The 14128-nt window shown below is 47.6% G+C and overlaps 1 protein-coding gene and 1 long non-coding RNA gene across 2 annotated transcripts in view; one reads left to right on the top strand and one right to left on the bottom strand.

Annotated features, from left to right (window-relative positions):
- The window catches only part of LOC137305966 (uncharacterized), a 44361-nt gene that overhangs the window by 9192 nt on the left and 21041 nt on the right, over positions 1-14128 (top strand). The gene's annotated exons all lie outside the window — the stretch shown is intronic.
- map3k10 (mitogen-activated protein kinase kinase kinase 10) overlaps positions 1-14128 on the bottom strand; it is a 53999-nt gene that overhangs the window by 23026 nt on the left and 16845 nt on the right. The window lies entirely within an intron of this gene.

Genomic DNA, 14128 nt, shown 5'->3' with positions numbered 1-14128 from the left:
CTGAACAAAAATATGACTGGACTTGAGGCCCCCCCATAAAGAGAGAAGTGTTTGAGTGAGTGAGGCAAATCGGGGATTGAGGTACTAAAGAAAGAACTTGCATTTCTATAGCGCCTTTCACAACCTCGGGTCGTCCCAAAGCACTTTACAGCCGACGAAGTACTTTTGAATTGAAGTCTCTGTTGTAATGTAGAAAACACGGCAGCCAATTTGCGCACAGCAAGATCCCACAAACAGCAATGAGATGAATGACCAGATAATCTGTTTTAGTGATGTTTGGTTGAGGGATAAAACTACAATTGATAGTCACAGAATGTGAGAGAGGCCAGAAGTTTTGTGGGTATTATTTGGGTGGGGGGAAGGGGAGATATTGTTTACTGCCTTAAGTCAAAGTTAGGAAATATTAAAAAAATAATCAGGGTAGTCCCCACAAAATGGTGGCTTTGCCAAGTATATCCTTTGTATTGCTCAGAACAAAGGGCATGACATGTGATCCTGAGAGGTCACATTCCTCTCTGGCTGAGTTTGAAAGGCCAGTAACAAGACCAGAACACGGTCATGTTTCCCCTGCGTACTGGGCCTTGCCCATGTTACCCTTGCTGATTTTCCTGTATTTAACCTCTTGTTGTATCCACAACGATGAGTGGTGGTGGTGGGGGAGGGGAGGATGGAGATGAGAAAATTAATCCAGACTTTTGGCACGTGAGCCGATCTCCCTTGGTGATGCTCGTGGGTGGTTTGGGGCATTTTACAGCAGGGTTGTAATGTGTCGCTGCTAAGATGGAGCTGTGTTTAACCTGACCAGCCCCTTTAAGATCTGCCCCCCGCACAGCGGACCATTTCTCCCATCTTCAGAAATCTCGTTCCATCCGGACCCCTCCATCTGGCCTCTTTCCCACTCTTGACCTTTTCATTGGGAACTGCTGGCATGAACATTTAAAGAACAAACTTCCCCACAAGTCGCGGGACTCGGGACATCGGCCGTCTCAATTTCTCCGCTCCCCTCCCTCTGAACTCGCAGCACTCCGTTCTCTCAGGTCCGACCCTGACATTGTCATTAAACCTGCTGACAAGGGCAGCGTTGTTGTTGTGAGGCGAACAGACCTCTACCTTGCGGAGGCTGAACGCCAACTCTCCGACACCTCCCCCTACCTCCCCCTGGACCATGACCCCACCGCCGAATATCAAGCCATAGTTTCCCAGACCGTCACTGACCTCATCCCCCCAGGCCTCCAACCTCATAGTCCCCCAACCCCACACAGCCCGCTTCTACCTCCTTCCCAAGATCCACAAACAGGACTGCCCTGGGAGAGCCATCGTTTCGTCCTGTTCTTATTTCCTCCTATCTTGATTCCATTTTTTCTCCCCTTGTCCAGTCTCTTCCCACCTACAATCGCGACTCTTCCGACGCCCTCTGCCACTTTAATAGTTTCCAGTTCCCCGGCCCTAACCGTCTCCTTTTCACCGTGGACGCCAGTCCCTCCACACCTCCATCCCCCACCAGGATTGGCCTGTGGGCCCTCCGCTTCTTCCTTGAACGCAACCAGTCCCCATCCACCACCACCTTCCTCCGCCTGCCTGAACTTGTTCTTACGTTGAACAATTTCTCCTTTGACTCCACTCACTTCCTAGCCACCTGTATGGGTCCCAGCTATGCCAGCCTTTTTGTGGGATACGTGGAACATTCCTTGTTCCAGTCCTACTCAGGTCTCCTCCCTCACCTCTTTTTCCTGTACAATGATGACTGTATCGGTGCCACTTCCTGCTCTCGTCCCGAACTGGGAAATTTCATCAACTTTGCTTCCAATTTCCACTTTTCCCTCGCCGTCACATGGTCCATCTCTGACTCTTCCCTTCCCTTCCTCGACTTCTCTATCTCCATTGCTGGGGATAGGCTGTCAAACAGTATCTATTATAAGCCCACCGACTCCCACAGCTACCTTGATTACACTTCCTCCCACCCCGCTTCCTGTGAGGACTCGATTCCCTTCTCCCAGTTTCTCCATCTCCATCACATCTGTTCTGACGATGCCACCTTCCACACGAGTGCTTTCAATATGTCTTCCTTTTTCCTTAACTGAGGATTTCTCTCCACTGTAGTTGACAGGGCCCCTCGACCATATCCGTTCTATTTCCCGCACTTCAGCACTCACCTCTTCCCTTCCCTCCCAGTACCATGATAGGGTCCCCCTTGTGCATCCTTCCACCCCACCAGCCTCCACATTCAACCATTCAACGTATCATCCTCCGCCACCTCCAGCGCGATCCCACCACCAAACACATCTTCTCCTCCCCTTTCAGCATTCCGAAGGGACCGCTCCCTCCGCCACACCCTGGTCCACTCTTCCATCACCCTGAACACTCGCTCTCCTCCCCACGGCACTTTCCTGTGCGAGTGCAGGAGATGCAACACCTGCCCTTTCACCTCCTCCCTTCCCACCGTCCAGGGTCCCGAACACTCCTTCCAGGTGAAACAGCGATTTACTTGCACTTCCTTCAATTTATTATACTGTATGCGCTGCTCACAATGCGGTCTCCCATACATTGGGGAGACCAAACGCAGACTGGGTGATCGCTTTGCTGAACTCCTCCGCTCTGTCCGCAAGCGTGACCCTGACCTGCCGGTCGCTTGCCATTTTAATTCCCCGTCCCACTCCCACTCTGACCTCTCTGTCCTTGGCTTCTTACACTGTTCCAATGAAACTCAACAGAAACTCGTGGAACAGCACCTCATCTTTCAGTTAGGCACTTTACAACCTTCCAGACTCAACACCGATTTCAATAACTTCAGATCATAACCACTGCTCCCATTTCTTTTTTGTGGGTCTGCAGCTGCTGGTAATGGTTCTGCTGTTGCCATTTACAGCTCCTCTAGGCCCATCTTTTGTTTCTTTACTTGTCCCGTTCCCACCCTCCTTGCCTTGCACCATCATCCCTCTTGGCATCTAATCACTCCTGCCCTTTACCCTATCACAGACCTTCCCTCCTTTCCCTGGCTCTGCAGTTGCTTAAAAACTGTTAAGCCTTTAACATCTTCCAGTTCTGACGAAAGGTCTTCGACCTGAAATGTTAACTCTCTTTCTCTCTCCACAGACGCTGCCTCACTTGCTGAGCTTTTCCAGCATTTTCTGTTTTTATTTCAGATTTCCAGCATCCACAGTATTTTGCTTTCCCTTTAAGATCACTCTCAGGTACTCCCTTAGGGGGGAAATTGGTGCAATTAGGCGCATCCTGATGTCAATTAGAAACTAATTGCTGAGGGAACTTTCTTTAGATTGGAGGCTGATTGTAAATCCCCAGCTCCTTGGAGAGAAGCCGAGTTCTAAAGGTTGGAATAATCGGTAGGAAAGACCTTTATGTTTGGTGTCTGAAGCGTGATTGAATGTGTGCTGGATGCACATATAAAGATAAAATATAAGGATTATTATTCAGAACAGTTCAGCTAATTGAGACAGTGAGGCCTCATTATGCAATAGGCCCCATGCATTGTTAATTCTGGTTTAGTGAGGTCTCATTTCATTCCGAGATGTTCCCATTCTCGATTGCTGTCCGGTGACCCTTGCTTGAAAGTGTACGTGTTTGTGGCTATTGGGTGAGGAAGGGATTGGGTCTGTTTGCGATGCCTTCTGCAGTCAAATAACCTACCGGCATTCCAGCCTGGATTTTCCACACGGCGCTATTTGAACACTGCCGATAACCACAAAGTCTGATCAGAACTCCTCTTGAGTTTACAGTTAAAGAATAACTTACTCCTACAGGGCAGGGGAAGGCTGCCAGAGCCCAGGAAGATCCCACACCTTCAGGAGAGATGGGGAGAAGAATAGGAAAAATAAATCTATATCTGGCACATAGGAACAGAAGGAGGCCATTCAGCCCCTCAAGCTTGTTCCGCCATTCAATCAGATCATGGCTGATCTGTATCCTAACCATTTACCCGTCTTGGTTCTGTAACCCTTAATACCCTTACCTAACAAATCTATCAATCTCAGTTTTGAAATTGTCAATTGACCCCCAGCCTCAATAGCTTTCTAAGGGAGAGTGTTCCAGATTTCCACTCCCCTTTGTGTGAAGAAGTGCTTCCTGACATCACCCCTGAACGGCCTGGCTCTAATTTTAAGGTTATGCCCCCCTTGTTCTGGACTCCCCCCACCAGAGGAAATAGTTTCTCTCTATCTACCCTAACAAATCCTTTAATCATCTTAAACATCTCAATTAGATCACCCCTTAATCTTCTATATTCAAGGGAATACATGTCTAGTCTATGCAACCTGTCCTCATAATTTAACCTTCTAAGCCCTGGTATTATTCTGGTGAATCTGAGCTGAACCCCCTTCAAGGCCAGTATATCCTTCCTGAGGCATGGTGACCAGAACTGAACGCGGTCTCTAGATGGGGTCTGACCAGAGCTTTATACAACTGTAACATAACATCCACCCTTTTGTATTCCAGCCCCCTTGAGATAAAAACCAACATTCCATTAGCCTTTTTAATTATTTTTTGTACCTGTCCACTAGCTTTTAGTGATTTCTGTACATGGGCGACCCCTAAATCTCTCTGCTCACCCACAGTTCCTAACTCCTCACCATTTAGAAAATACTCTGATCTATCTTTCTTAACTCAGTGTCAACTTTGTCTGATAACGCTCCTGTGAAGCCTTGGGACGTCTTACTACATTAAAGGCACGATATAAATGCAAGTTGTTGTTAGACCTAAAATGTATGACCTCACACTTGCCCATATTGAACTCTATCTGCCACAGTTTTGCCCACTCACTTAATCTATCAAATGTCCCTCTGCAACTTTCTGCTCCCACCTACACTATTTACTGTGCCACCTAACAGAGTCTCTGGGTGTTGGATGAAACACCAACAAAATTATTTAAGTGCCCTTGAGTGTCTGACCAGACTCTCCCAGCGTATCTCGACACTTGTCACTTCTGCTTCCTTTGCTTTTAATGCAATGTTAAACATGATTTGCATCCCCCTCACTGGGACGAGCTGGCACGCTGCCTGTATAAGTCACTCAGTTGTATTTTATGTCCTGTACTTAAACTTCATTTCCCAGCCCACTTCATTTGATAGGATGAGACAAAAAGCTTTTGAGAATTATCTCCTTCCACTTGAGATAACCAAACGCTTTGCCTCAAATGTTTTTGATCCACAATCCTGAAGCTAATTTTATTTCATAATGCTACTTAAAATAGATGTAAGGAATCTTACAACACCAGGTTATAGTCCAACAGTTTTATTTGAAAATCACAAGCTTTCGGAGCTCCGAAAGCTTGTGATTTTCAAATAAAACTGTTGGACTATAACCTGGTGTTGTAAGATTCCTTACATTTGTCCACCCCAGTCCATCACCGGCATCTCCACATCATGGCTACTTAAAATAGAGATTTGGCTCAATTGAATTTACCTTTTTTTTAAAAAAAAATTGGGAGATGAGGTAATCATGAGGTAACAGGCCCAGGCACGATGGGTCGAATGGCCTCGTCCTGTGGTGTATCATTCTATGAACGACTGGGCTGGTGGGTCTGACCTTTAGCTCAGCCACGGCTCAGTGGGTCGCTCGGAGTCAGAAGGTTGTGGGTTCAAGTCCCACTCCAGAGACTCGAGCCCATAATCCAGGCTGGCACTACTGCTGCACTGTCGGAGGTGCCGTCTTTCGGAGGAGACATTAAATCGAGGCCCCGTCTGCCCTCTCAAGCAGATGTAAAAGATCCCATGGTCACTATTTCAAAAAAGAGCAGGGGAGTTCTCTCCGGTGTCCTGGGGCCAATATTCATCCCTTAACCAACATCACCTAAAATCAGATGATCTGGTCATTGTCACATCGCTGTTTGTGGGAGCTTGCTGTGCGCAAATTGGCTGCCACGTTTCCGACATTACAACAGGGACCACACATCAAAAAGTACTTCTCTGGCTGTAAAGCGCTTTGGGACGTCCTGAGGTTGTGAAAGGCGCTATATAAATGCAGGTCTTTCTTTCATGAAGACAAAGTTTGGACTCTCCTGTTGTAAATACAGAGATCTTTCGAATTATCACGACCAGTTTGAGACAGATAGTTAGAGCCCTGAAAATGGGGTTCAGTTAGTAAAAGCTGAATTGTTGCACATAATGCATTTAAAACCTTATAGCGACTCCTTTTCATTCAATCTTGGGTTACAAGGAACCCTGAAATAAATTCAATCTACACTGGTGTCTGTGCAATGTGAATACTGCAGATTCCAGACCCCCCCCCCCCGTCCCCCAAGGTAAGTAGCACTGCTTTGATCCAAAATTCTCCCAATCCCATATAAATAAGGGGGTCAAGTTTCCGCTAGTTATATCAGCACAACCCGGGCGAAATCGGCCGAGCCGGTGCAAAAGATAGGGGGGCATTTTAAACGTAAGTGAATTATGCCCAAAACCACTTGCCATTCGTGTTTTCCGCGATCTTTTACACTGGTTTAAGAGTCAGTTCGCCTGAATCAGGCCCTGCCCCCAGGTCGGCATTGCGAGATTTCACCGATTGTGCTGTTTCGGGAAAGCTCTTCGAATTGCGCTCACTTTCTTAGGCACGTTTTAAAAGTTTTCTCATATCAAAAAATAATTTAATTTACTAAGAAACTTACCAGTGTACACCAATGAAACTAGTGAATGGTTCAGTACAGTTTGTTTAAAGTCATTTTCAATCAGGTTACTCGCTGGTGGAGGACTGGGCACTCTTATTAAAAATGCTTATTTTTTGGTGATAAACCCCATTTTCAGCTGTATTAATAAAACTGCAGCAGTTTCCCATTCTTGAATATATCAAGGAATACTTTTTAATGGAAAGGGGGGAAAAAAAAGAAACTATTCTATTTTTAGTTCTATTATGCTAAGCCGATTGCGCGGACTCATGGAAGATTTTACTTCTGTGATTATGCAAATGAATTTCATCAGAAACTTGAACTGTAACCTAACCCGCGTGAATTTGAACGCATTTTGGGTGCAAGTTCCTGCTTGAGCCCAAGAGCTCAAACTCTCGCCCCCGATACACTGAACTGGTGCCTGGTTCCAGATTTCGGAGGAGCAGCCTCTGAGAACCAGGCGACGCTCAGCTGAGTCCCCTAGTGGCTGACTGAGGCCTCGCTGATGGTATCGATCGTTACTGAGCTTCACATGGATACAGGCTGGGTGCAGAAAAGGCTCCACCTGCCAATCCTTTGCTGTTCATTTCAAAAGCACTGAATTCCTGTTGGGTGTAAACTCTGCTCCATTTCTAAACTGGTTTTGTCGGGTTCCCGCACACCCAATTGATCCAAGGTGCCCTTGCAGACTTTAAAGGAGGCGCCTGTGGTTTTTATTTGCTGTTGTGTTGCCATCTTTTGCCTGGTTCAAAAAAAAAGCACAATCAGAAGTAATACATGCTTTTAGGTGACGCCTGCTCACATCATCAAAACACTCTGGAGTGCTTCACACAATGAATTGCACAGTACAGTCAGTCGCGGCTCACTGGGCAGCCCTCTCGCCTCGGAGTTAGATACATTCAAGTCCCTCTCCGGAGATTTGAGAACATAATCTAGGCTGACACTCCCAGTGCAGGGCTTAAAGGAGGAGAGAGAGGGGGAGGGAATTCCAGAGCTTAGGGCCTGGGCAGCTGAAGGCACGGCCGCCAACGGTGGGGCGAAGGAAATCGGGGATGCGCAAGAGGCCAGAATTGGAGGAGCGCAGAGATCTCGGAGGGTTGTAGGGCTGGAGGAGGTTACAGTTATAGGGAGGGGGCGAGGCCATGGAGGGATTTGAACACTGGGATGAAACAACTTGTGCCTTGTACACCTATCAGTGCAGGACAAAACTAGAGGGGCAGAACTTCAACACTGATGTTGGGCCTCAGGTCTCCTGTCGAGAGGGTCATAACTTGTTCTCTTCACCACAGAATGGTGTGTATTCATGGGCTGGGGAAGGGAAGCCAAAGAGAGAGAAATTATTGAGATGGACAGTAGTAAACCTAAGAAAGAACTTGCATTTCTGTCGCCGTTTCACAACCATAGGATGTCCCAAAGCACTTTACAGCCGATGAAGTACTTTTGAACTGTAGTCACCGTTGTAAATGTAGGAAGTGCGGCCGCCGATTTGCGCACAGCAAGATCCCACAAACAGCAATGTGATAAATAACCAGATAATCTGTTTTTTTATTGAGGTTGGTTGAGGGATAAATATTGGCCCAGGACACCAGGGAGAACTCCCCTGCTCTTTTTCAAAATAGTGCCATGGGATCTTTTACACCCACCTGAGAGGGGCAGACGGGGCCTCGGTTTAACTTCTCATTCGAAAGACGGCACCACCAACTGTGCAGCACTCCCTTAGTACTGGCACTGGGAGCGTGGGCCTACACTGTGGGCTCAAGTGTCTGGAATGGAACTTGAACCCACCAACGTCGAACTCAGTGGCGAGAGTCTTACCAAACTTCGAGCTAATAGTTGAGGATCCCGCAACGGCTCGGTGGGTACGTGCACCTCCCAGTGTGATAACGGAGCTGCCAGGAATAGGAAGATCCCAGGCTCGATACCCGGTCCTTGCAGTGAACCGATCTCCGGTGGACGGTGGGGGGGGGGGCTCTACAATTGGCCAACCAGTCCCGGCTTAGTGAAAGCTCCTGATCGCTGTCCAGTGACCCCCACCCACCCTTTCCCCTTCACTGAGGTGCGTTTGGACATTGGGTGAGGACAGGATCAAGATTAGGCCATATCGGCACTCCCCCCACCCAGCAGTTAAATCACCTGCTGACTCACTACCAACGCTCGCACATGAATAATGACCTCTCTCGGTTGAGGTACTGGGGTCACCCATGCAACGGTACTACGGTGCGTAAAGTAGCGAGAAAGAAACAAAGAATATTACATCTCCCGATGATCTTCAAAAGGGTCATGATGTGGAGATGCCGGTGATGGACTGGGGTTGACAATTGTAAACAATTTTACAACACCAAGTTATAGTCCAGCAATTTTATTTTAAATTCACAAGCTTTCGGAGGCTTCCTCCTTCGTCAGGTGAACGAGGAAGCCTCCGAAAGCTTGTGAATTTAAAATAAAATTGCTGGACTATAACTTGGTGTTGTAAAATTGTCTTCAAAAGGGTGGGAGCGAAACCTTGCCCCCCATGTCACCTCTCTGAGATCTGCTGGTGTGAGTTGCAGCTGTGCAGGTATTGGTGAACGGTTGCAGCAGGTTTCAAAGAGTTTGTTTGTTTTGGAGTGAGGTGGGGTGGGGGAGGTAGGTGGTGGAGAGATGCAACGTTAAACCAAGGCTGGCTCCAGATTCGCTGACAAATGTCAAGGTCACCTGATAAGGCTCGCTCCCTCCCCTGAAACCAAATGCAGGTACTGGAACAAGCTCTCCATTGTGAAGCTTTGTTGTGAAACATGTGTAGAATTAACCCTTCACCTTCCAGGGCGATCTCTCTCTCTCCAATGTTCTCCCCCTCCATTACTGAAGGTGTTAACTCCCTCACCTGGGCACAGGTCCACAGGTGGCCATACTTTGACAGTGTTGGCAGGCTATTTAACAAGAGCGGGCATCAGAGCACAGCCTGATACCCTCCTCGCTCAAGTTCCGAGTGAGGACAGCGACTGGTTGTTTTTTTCCTCTCTCTTTGTTCCCTGATCCAGAGGCTCTGCATTCAGTTGTAGCACCCACGACTGACTGCTCCCCCAGCTCACATCAACCAAACAGAGAAAAGAAGAAAGAACTTGCATTTTTATAGCGCCTTTCACGACCTCAGGAAGTCCCAAAGCCGATGAAGTACTTTTTGAAGTGTAGTCCCTGATGTAATGTAGGAAACGCAGCAGTCAATTTGCGCACAGCAAGATCCCACAAACAGCAATGTGATAATGACTAGATAATCTGTTCTTTTATTGATGTTGGTTGAGGGATAAACATTAGCCAGAACACTGGGGATAACTCCCCTGCTCTTCGAAATAGTGCCATGGCATCTTTTACATCCACCTGAGTGGGCAGGCGGGGCCTCGGTTTAACGTCTCACCCAAAAGACGGCACCTCCGACAGAGCATAAGAAATAGGAGCAGGAGTAGGCCACACGGCCCCTCGAGCCTGCTCCGCCATTCAATCAGATCATGGCTGATCTTTGGTCTCAACTCCACTTTCTTGCCCGATCCCCATATCCCTGGATTCCCCTAGAGTCCAAAAATCTATCGATCTCAGCCTTGAATATATCCAACGACTCAGCATCCACAGCCCTCTGGGGTAGAGAATTCCAAAGATTCACAACCCTCTGAGTGAAGAAATTCCTCCTCATCGCAGTCTTAAATGGCCGACCCCTTATCCTGAGACTGTGCCCCCTAGTTCTAGACTTTCCAGCCAGGAGAAACACCCTCTCAGCATCTACCCTGTCAAACCCTCTTAGAATCTATACGTTTCAATGAGATCACCTCTCATTCTTCTAAACTCCAGAGAGTATAGGCCCATTCTACTCAATCTCTCCTCATAGGACAACCCTCTCATCCCAGGTGAGTACTCACTCCCAGTGCAGTACTGACCGTCAGCCTAGATTATCTGTATAGGTCGCTGGAGTTGGACTTGAACCCAAAAACTTCTGACTCAGAGGCAAGTGGGCTACCCACTGAGCCGAGGCTGACAAAGACTGAGGATCAAGCCTGGGACTGCATGGCTCGGCGACGAAGACTGAACGGCTCGGCGATGAAGACTGAACTCTCCGATAAGCTATGGAGAAGCACTCCCTCCGAGGTCTTTGTATTTTAGGAAAATGGAGCCTCGTAAATATCCAGTTAGAAGCAGGATTTATGTTTGTGTCTAGCGCTCGCTGAAGAGCACTAACTACCAATGACTCGTTAACCAACACTAACTGCTAATAGTTAGAACAGATCTACCAACATTCCCATGAGACCGTGCGATCCCCTGCCTCAGTATTCTGATCTCACAGCTCCATGGATTGTGACAGTAATTCCCAGCTTTATGACTTGCTCCCCACCAGGACAATGTTATGCATCCAGTGCAATCCCAGCATTCATATTGTAAGTGAAACCCCCCCACCCCATATTAAAACTGTAGATCAGCAGAAGCCACAGCCTGAGAGAGGAGAGAGAAAGACTTGTACACATACAACGTCTTATCACAGCTCTCTGAGCATCCCATTACACTTCACACGTAATCAATTACTTTTCAAGTGCAACGACTTATGTAGGTAGGTTTTAAGGAGTGGCTTAAAGGGAGGGAAAGAGGCGGAGAGATTTAGGGAGGTAATTCCAGAGCTTAGGGCCTAGGCAGCTGAAGGCACGGCCGCCAATGGCGGAGCAATGAAAATCGGGGATGCGCAAGAGGCCAGAATTGGAGGAGCGCAGAGATCTCGGAGGGTGGTAGGGCTGAAGGAGGTCACAGAGATAGGGAGGGGCGAGGCCACGGAGGGATTTGAACACAAGGGTGAGAATTTTAAATCGAGGCATTGCTGGACCTGCCTTTGAGCTGTAGATGTTTCTGGGACAGCAGGATAACGTAGAGGACGTGCTGACTGATGCTGGGCGCGCTCAGTAATAGCACTGAAATTCACACTTGTCCAAAAAATTGTAGCCGATCAAATTTAAGTGTCAACACTTTTTACAGCCACTTTAATAGGCCTGGGACTGACCTCAAGATTATTGTACAAACACACCAAGGCCAAGAATTGGTGCTAACTGAAGTGAAATCACAGGGGGCAGGGGAGGGCTGCAGCCAGAATATAACTTAAAGCCGCTGCGATATTGGAGCTTTAATTATTCTACAACTCAAATCCGTGTGGAGCATGAACACCGAGACCAGTTGGGCCGAATGGCCTGTTTCTGTGCTGTAAATGCTATGTAAAAATTAGCATGTGCATACTCACCGAGTACATTCAAAACAGAGATCGATAGATATTAAAGGCATCAAGGGATGTGGGGATGGTGCAGGAAAATGGCGTCGAGGTGGAAGATCAGCCATGATCTTGTTGAATGGCGAAGCAGGCTCGAGGGGCCGAATGGCCTACTCCTGCTCCTATTTCTTATGTTCTTATGTCCATAGGACTGAACAGCATGTGAAGATCTTTATAACAATGGAGGTTTTTCCTGGACTTTTATGTCTGTTATCAATTTATGTATTTGACACTTTGGTCAAACACTACATTGCTATTTGCTGAGAGAGAGTCCCCCTAGTCCTACATCCGAAACCTAATAAAATTGAGGCAGTCACAGCCGCTGATTGGTGAGTCGCTAACTAGAGGGCATAAATTTAAAAGCAGCGTCAAAAGAACAAAGGGAGAGGTGAGGAGATGTATTTTTTTTTTAAGCGGAGAATTGTTAGGGCATGGAATGCCCTACCAGAAAGACTGGTGGAAGCAGGATCTATAATGGCTTTTAAAAAGAGAAATAGGTAAAGATTTGAAATGGAAAAATATAGAAGCGTATTGGGAAAGAGCAAGGGAATTAAGACAGGGGGCAATGGACCTGCACTGTAAAATCGTATGACTGGTTTGAGGCCCTGTATGTAGGCCGTACAAGGCTACGGGCCAAGTGCTGGAAAGTGGGATTAGGCTGGGTGGCTCATTTTCGGCCGGCACGGACACGATGGGCCGAATGGCCTCCTCCTGTGCCGTAAATTTTCTATGATTCTATGTGATCGAGCAAGACCTAAGGCCTGTTGGAAACAGCCCCCCCCCCCCCCAGTTTCTGTAAGGGGGTTCCTACAATTCCATTTATTCAGCCACTTGTCACAATTTGGCTCCTGAATTATCCCTTTTCTCCAGGCGCTTGTCTTAGTCGCCCGCCGTCGAGAGGACGGGGAGGGGGGGGGGGGGGGTGATGTGACATTGTGCCTCTGCCTTTTCTCACCTGGAGCCAGCTGCTAACTCGCACCAAGTCCCGTTCACCCATCGCCCCCTGTGCTCGCAGACCGACACTGGCTCCTGGTCCGGCAACGCCTCGATTTTGAAATTCTCATCCTCCTGTTCCAATCCCTCCATGGCCTCGCCCCTCCCTATCTCTGTAAACTCCTCCAGTCCTACAACCCTCCAAGATCTCTGCGCTCCTCCAATTCTGGCCTCTTGCACGTCCACGATTTTAAGCGCTCCACCATTGGTGGCTGTGCCTCCTTAAACTCTGGAATTCCCTCCCTAAACCTCTCTGCCTCTCCCCCTCTCTCGCCTCCTTTAAGACGCTCCTTTGACCAAGCTTTTGGTCACCTGTCCTAATATCTCCTTATGTGGCTCGGTGTCAAATTTTGTTTTGACAAAGCTCCTGTGAAGCGTCTTGGGACATTTTACCACGTTAAAGACACTGTATAAATGCATGTTGTTGTTGCAACAAGGATCGTGAGAGGCCTAGAGATTAATTTTTCTTGCCAGCCTAACTTTATGTAAAATACTCAGAGTCCTTATTTTAACTCGATTTTTGTGTACATTTTTCTTACCCTCAATGTTTATCTCCTGATGGTTTTGATGCCTTTCTGTGGTAAAGAAAGCACAAATTTACCTTTATATAGCATCTTTGACATCTTTAGGACGTTCCAAAGTGCTTCTCAATTTATTACTTTTGAAGTGTAGTCACTGTTGTTCTGTAGCCAAACAGAGCAGCCAATTTACCCTTTCACCTCTGGAACTGGTGTCACGGTGACTTAGATGACGTACTTTTGCTGTGGGACCAGGGTCGGGATTCACTCCATAAGTGACTGGATGAAAGTCTCTTCCCTCTGGCAGCTCTCCTACGTGAAGTGAGTTCAGGGCTGAGCCCGTAATCTAGGCCGACTCTGCCAGTGCAGTACCGAGGGAGTACTGCACTGTCGGAGGCGCCGTCTTTTTGGATGAGACGTTAAACCGAGGCCCCGTCTGCCCTCTCAGGAGGACGAGAAAGATCCCAAGGCCACTATGTGAAGGAGAGCAGGGAAGCTTGTAGTGGCTTACGGGCTCGCAACACAAAACTGGCTAAAGTTTGACAATATTTGGCACCAAAAATGACGATCTCATTCAAATCGTCGGTTGGGGAAATGGAAATACAATATCTCTGTGAAGTAGTAAATTGGGCTTCACAAAGGTTCAAATGACGATAGTTCTGGGAACGTTATTGTGTATCTCACTGGTACTATCCCTGATGCTGCTTATCGAAGGGAGTGGAGACGAAGGAA

Source organism: Heptranchias perlo, chromosome 41 (genome assembly GCF_035084215.1).
Source record: "Heptranchias perlo isolate sHepPer1 chromosome 41, sHepPer1.hap1, whole genome shotgun sequence".
Lineage (NCBI taxonomy): Eukaryota > Metazoa > Chordata > Chondrichthyes > Hexanchiformes > Hexanchidae > Heptranchias > Heptranchias perlo.
The sequence above is the reverse complement of the archived record's forward strand: the minus strand, read 5'-3'. Positions and strand labels throughout refer to the sequence as shown.